We start from the raw sequence: 6000 nt of genomic DNA, 5'->3' as shown, positions 1-6000 counted from the left end.
AAACAAGTTCTTATCTAATAGAGATGGGGACACAAATTTGGTAATGTAATTAGGCCTTTTACCCTGAACATTGGCATAATGATTCGGCTCAGGCCTCAGAAGAATGGGCATCGCCCATACACACATGAATAATGGATACCATCTATGAAAACAACCACAATTGTCTTTAACATTACCAGGATCCAAGCCTTTACCAGGGAAGACCTACCACCGCTTTGGCAGGGACTTACTCCAAAGAGTGCTCCCAACACCCACACAACTCAGCAACAGTCTGCATGCAGGGCAGATTGCTCTGCATTTAATGGTATGCTGAAACTAGAGGATGCTCCACATCAGCCTGACATCAATGAAAGTAATGTACAGAATCCAGAGTCTTTAAATATAAGAACCTGATACCAACAATAGCTAAAGTGTGAAAAAGTTTCACCGGAACCTTGAGACTGACTCGAGTTGGACAGACTGGTTTGCCTGGAACCCAGAGTCTGTCTTATGCCAATAAACTGAGGTGAGGCCTTTTTAGTAATCAGGTCAAAGATTTTTTTCCATTTTCCCCATTTTTCTGGACCTATGCAAACAATGGCGATTGCTACTGTCACACCTTTACTTTTTTTTTTTTTTTTTTTTTTTTTACTTTTTTCCTTTAAGAAAAAAAAAATACAACTTACTAAACTTAAAAACAATTGTAGTAGAATGCCTGTCTCGAATACAGGCAGGGGATGGGAAGGGGGAAGGGGGTAACGTTACACTGGTGAAGGGGGTGTTCTGGTTATGACTGTAACCCAAATATGATCATGTTACTTAAAAAATATATTAAAAAAAAAAAGAATGAATGAGGGGGCTGGAAAACCTGTCTAGAGTACAGGTGGGGGGGATGGGATGAAGGGAGATTTGGGACATTGGTAGTGGGAATGTTGCACTGGAGATGGGAGGTGTTATTTATATGACTGAAACCTAATCACAATCATATTTGTAATCAAGATGTTTAAATAAATAAAGATATAATAATAATAAAAAATTTTTAAAAAACCTGCACTTTCTGGGGCTGGAGAGATAGCATGTTGGTAAGGCATCTGCCTTGCATGCAGAAGGATGGTGGTTTGAATCCAGGCATCCCATATGGTCCCCCAAGCCTGCCAGCAGCTATTTCTGAGCATAGAGCCAGGATTTAACCCCTGAGCACAGCCAGGTGTGACCCCCCCAAAAAAAAACCCCAAAAAACCCAAAAAACAAAAAAAGAACTTCACTTTCTGGGGCCGGAGCGATAGTACAGCAGTAAGGCATTTACCTTGCATGTGGCCAACACAGGACAGACCCCGGTTTGAATCCCTGGTTTGGCATCTCATATGGTCCGACCCCACCTCCCCCAAGCCTGACAGGAGCAACTTTTGAGCGCAAGCCAGGAGTAGCTCCTGAGTGCCATCGGTGTGACCCCCTCAAAAAAAAAATCAACAAAAAACAAAAACAAAAAAACACTTCACTTTCTGTCATCATCCTAAAACAAATGTATTATGATCAGTTATGTCATCTATGTGACACACTTTTTTTTTTTTTTTTTTTTTTGGTTTTTGGGTCACACCCAGCAGCGCTCAGGAGTTACTCCTGGCTCTCTGCTCAGAAATCGCTCCTGGCAGGCACGGGGGACCATATGGGGTGCCGGGATTCGAACCACCGTTGGTCCTGGGTCAGCTGCTTGCAAGGCAAATGCAGGACCGCTGCGCTATCTCTCCGGCCCTGTGTTACTTTTTTTGTTTCTGAACATTAGGCGGCTTCAGATACACATTGATGTCTAAATTGATATGCTCCTATGGGGATGACAGTATTTAAAAATTGATAGTTGTGTGTGTGGGGGAATTGATAGTTGTTGCATAGCTGCATTTTCCCAAGAATTTCCAAGCACTATGCTAATTATGAAGCTTTTGTGGGATGTTTTTGGCTGCCATTCTTCTGGAAGTATGAGAGGGCATTGGGAGGGTGCCCACATTCACTTCAAAAAAAGTTCTGGTGATGACAGCTCAAATACAGGCATACTTGGAGCTTTGGCCAGATTGGTGTCTCTGCAGAGAGCTGTAGAAGAGTGGTGAGACTAAGCCATTGTCTGAGCAGCAGTTTGTGGGTGGTGGTGTAGCTGGCATGGCTTTGACAGGGCAGGGACTTGGCCACCCTTTCCTTCTGAGATTGCTGTTTTCAGCTGCACAGCTATTGTGACCATGGTTTTTCACGATGTGTTATATATCTCTTTCATGAATAGAGCTTGAAATGTATTCTTTCAAGAATACAGATGTGACGATTGCCCTAACAACATTCTTTTTTTTTGGTTTTTGGGTTACACCTGGCAGCGGTCAGGGGTTACTCCTGGTTCTATGCTCAGAAATTGCTCCTGGCAGGCTTGGGAGACCATATGGATTGCCAGGATACAAACCACTGTCCTTCTGCACGCAAGGCAATAAATGCCCTACCTCCACACTATCTCTCCGACCCCCCTTACAGCATTCTTAAATAATTTAGAAAAAAAAGATGGGCCCGGAGAGATAGCACAGCGGTGTTTGCCTTGCAAGCAGCCGATCCAGACCAAAGGTGGTTGGTTTGAATCCCGGTGTCCCATATGGTCCCCCGTGCCTGCCAGGAGCTATTTCTGAGCAGACAGTCAGGAGTAACCCCTGAGTAACGCCGGGTGTGGCCCAAAAACCAAAAAAAAAAAAAAAAAAAGAAAAAAGAAAAAAGAAAATTTATTTTGTACTTGAAAAGATCAATACTTCAGAAAATATACAAGAATATTTTTGTTGTATTAACAAACTTTTTTATTTTGTTTGGTTTGGGCCATACCTGGTGATGCTCAGGGGTTACTCCTGACTATGTGCTCAGAAATCGCTCCTGGCTTGGGAGACCATATGGAATGCCGGGGTATAGAACTGCGGTCCTTCCTAGGCTAGCACGGGCATGGCAGGCACCTTACCCCTGGCGCCACTGCTCCAGCCCCATTAATCAAACTCTTAACTCTCTTGGTCATCACTCTCTTGGTGATTTCTAGTCACATTCTTATCTAGAGCTAATTGTATGGGAATCTATTTCACACTTAGTAAGAACATGTTTTACAGTAATACCAGTCATATTCCTAATATTCAACTTGGACATTCTAAGGATTCAGATGGACCAGTCACCCAAGAGATAATGAAATGAAAAAATAAAAGTAATGAAGTGGGAGGCCAGAGAGATAGCATGGAGCTAAGGCATTTGCCTTTTATGCAGAAGGACGGTGGTTCAAATCCCGGCATCCCATATGGTTCCCGTGCCTGCCAGGGGCGATTTCTGAGCATAGAGCCAGGAGTAACCCCTGAGCACTGCTGGGTGTGACCCAAAAACCAAAAAGAAAAAGAAAAAAGAAAAAAAAGTAATGGAGTGGCAAACTATTTTTATAAGGTCTTAAGCATGAATTATTTGCTATTCTTTCTCTGAAATTTAAATATCAGAATTTAGCTGATTTTTTTTTTTTGGGGGGGGGGAGTACAATCGGCAATACTCAGGTTTAACTCCTGACACTGTACCTAGGGATTATTCTGGCAGGCTCAGGACCATATGGGATGCCAGGATTCGAACCACCATCCTTCTGCATGCAAGGCAAACGCCATAGTTCCATGCTATCTCTCCAGCCCCATAGGGATTATTCTTGATGTGCTTGGGGGACTATATGAAGTGCCAGGGATTGAACTGCAGATTAACCACATACAAGTAAATGCCCTACATGCTGTAATATTGCTGTTGTTCAGAATTTAGCTGACTTAACCAAGTTTTTAAAACATGCTTGATTAATATTATCTTCTGGTTACTTTCACATTCCTTGATTCCTGGCTAGTCTGCATTGCAAAGAAGTAGCAGCTAATATTAGAAAAGTGAAAAGGTAGACACAGAAAAACAAAACACAGAATGAGTTTCAGTGTAGTCAAAGCTTTTATTCTACAGAAAGAAGAAAAGGAAGATTACCTGGTCTCAGAACATAGTGAAATTCCAAGTAAGGCTTAGTCAGGCCAACAGCAAATCCTTGAACCAATAGTCACCAGAGAAGCCTGTAACTCAACTCTAGGATCTTCACCTTCCATAGTCCTCATCAGATTCAGGGGAAGAAACTGGGTACATGATCTGTGATCCCTTTACATTTCAGTTAACACCAATACTGCCTATGGTCACATTCCTTTCATGACATTTATTGAATACCAGATTAATTTTTCTACAAACAATGGAATTTCTCATGTACATGCTGATTTTCATACAAAACGTTTTACCTTGGGGCTGGACAGTTGTAGGATATTTGCTTTGCATGCAGCCAACTAGGGCCAACCTAGGTTGATCCCCAGCATCCCACATGGTCCCCTAAGCCTGCCAGGAGTAAGCCCTGAGCACCACTGGGTGAGGCCCAAATCCACGCCCCCAAATATCCTTTTACCTCAACTTATCTAATTATTGCTAATTACCATTGCTCCAGTCTCATAATTGAAACAAACAAAATCCAAAGAGAATACCATTAAAACCTTGTTTTCCATACTTAGCTACTTTCAGTATCATTTGACTTCTTTTCAGATTGTCCAAGGCACTGACATTTATCATCCCCAAGTCCTTCCTGTCTAAAGTGATGTTCCTTCTCTTTCAGGGCATACACCACTTGCAAGGCAGTAATTATTCCCTTAGTGTATTTTTTTTTATTATCAGCATCCATATTGAACTTCTTGTATTTAGGCAAAGAGCAAAATGTATTTGATGTTTCACTCCATCCATTTTTCAAAATCAAATAAAATTTTCTAAATTAGCTGGAGAGAGAGCACAGCGGTAAGGCGTTTGTCTTAGATGCAGAAGGACGGCAGTTTGAATCCCGGCATCCCATATGGTCTCGAGCCTACCAGGAGCAATTTCTGAGCATAGAGCCAGGAGTAACCCCTGAGCGCTGCCGGGTGTGACTCAAAAACCAAATAAATTTTTCTAAATTTTATTTACAATGTCACTCAGCTGTTTCTTATATCCTTGTAACATTTGGTTTGGAGGCTGCACCTTGTGGTGCTTGGGGCTTACTTCTGACTGTATGTCATGGATCACTACTGGTGGGCTCAGTGACCACACGCAGTGCCAGATTAAATCAGGTTGGTTGTATGTGAGACAAATGCCGTAATCGTTGCTCTCTCTCTTCAGCCCTAATACATTTATATGACTGGCTTGAAGAATCAAATGATAGAGCCCTCAACATATGCCAGGCACAAAGTACTGCCAGATTGCCTTCTGCCTTGGCCTGGCAGTTCTGAATGTCATCAGAGCCACACTGTAATCAGGGCTACACCTGGTGCTTGTGTGGCCATGTGATGTCTCATACTTGATAAGCATGTGCTCTGCCACTTAATCTCTCCATGAATCTAAAGTCATAGCATCAGCAGGAGTAGCCTAGGCTATCAGCTCCCAGTCACTAGGCGTGACTCCTATCTTCAGAAAAAATTATGTAAAATAAATTAGTGAAACTTCCTCTAAATTTTGTATTCTTTTTTCTTTCCTTATATAGGTAGTTTTACTATAAACATTTTTTAAAAATTATAGTTTAGGTAATAGGGTTACAATAATCTATTAAAACTGCTTTAGGTAAAAAAAAATCCTGCTTTAGGTTACAGTGTAGATGTACAGAATTAATGAACACCACTGCTACTAGTGTCCATGACATTTCACTTCTGTCCCTTTGTCACTTCTGTTCCTACCTTCCTCCCCCCTTATCCCTCTCCCAACTAGTCTCAATTGACAGTTTTGGTGCCTGTTAGCTCCCTTTACTACAACCCATGGGCTACAGACGGACCCATAACTTTTAGTTAACCTCATTTTCCTCAATCCCTTCCCAAAGTGGCACTCTTTAGTACCTACAGTTTTTTGTTGATATTGTCTATACCCTTGACTTCTCTATATACTAGATGAATAAAATCATATTCATGTGTCATTCTGCCTTTCGTTTACCTAGCTTAGCATGATACTTCCAGT

The sequence above is a fragment of the Suncus etruscus genome, chromosome 7 (assembly GCF_024139225.1).
Source record: "Suncus etruscus isolate mSunEtr1 chromosome 7, mSunEtr1.pri.cur, whole genome shotgun sequence".
Taxonomy (NCBI): Eukaryota; Metazoa; Chordata; class Mammalia; order Eulipotyphla; family Soricidae; genus Suncus; species Suncus etruscus.
Note: the sequence above shows the minus strand (reverse complement) of the source record.